Source organism: Bison bison, unplaced genomic scaffold, assembly GCF_000754665.1.
Source record: "Bison bison bison isolate TAMUID 2011002044 unplaced genomic scaffold, Bison_UMD1.0 scf7180017864080, whole genome shotgun sequence".
In the NCBI taxonomy this organism is placed as follows: domain Eukaryota; kingdom Metazoa; phylum Chordata; class Mammalia; order Artiodactyla; family Bovidae; genus Bison; species Bison bison.
The window spans coordinates 183,996-184,542 of NW_011494652.1; the positions used below are offsets into that span (position 1 = coordinate 183,996).

The 547-nt window shown below is 54.8% G+C and overlaps 1 protein-coding gene across 1 annotated transcript in view; it reads left to right on the top strand.

Annotated features, from left to right (window-relative positions):
- Positions 1 to 547, top strand: part of DUSP8 (dual specificity phosphatase 8) — a 17,330-nt gene that overhangs the window by 8,442 nt on the left and 8,341 nt on the right.

Genomic DNA, 547 nt, shown 5'->3' on the forward strand with positions numbered 1-547 from the left:
ATGCAAAGAAAGGTAAATGGTTTTACTGCGATTTTTATCGAGAAGTAAATATTTCCATTTTTTATTTATTTAAGCTGTTTATTCTGGCAATGATTTGGCAACAGTGCGGGCGGTCCTCGGAGCTCTATTTTTACTGTCTGGTATTTAAACTGAAACCCACGTTTCTAAGCAATATGAGGCCACCTTCAGTTGCAAGCTGGGGTGCCAGGCCTGGGGTTCCCCCGCCCCCTCCCCCAGGAAACACTGCTGACCATTGCAAAGAGGCTGCTGAGCTTTCGTGCACTTTTTACATAAGAAAAGGGGAAAAAAGGATAAAAAACCTTTGCCGCAGACTGAGCCGCAGAGCCTCCTTGCCCTCCCGCTGCGTCCTCTCCTGCCCCTCCCTTCTCTGCCCCTCTCCCGGCTCCTCACCAAAGCCATAGATGGGAGGGGGTGTCCCGGGAGCCGGGGGGCGGGGTGGCCGAGGAGGCGCTCACAGCCCCCTGCCAGCTCCAGGCACCAAGTCTCAGTGCCACCGAGGGCGTCCCTGCCACCCATCCCCTCAGCC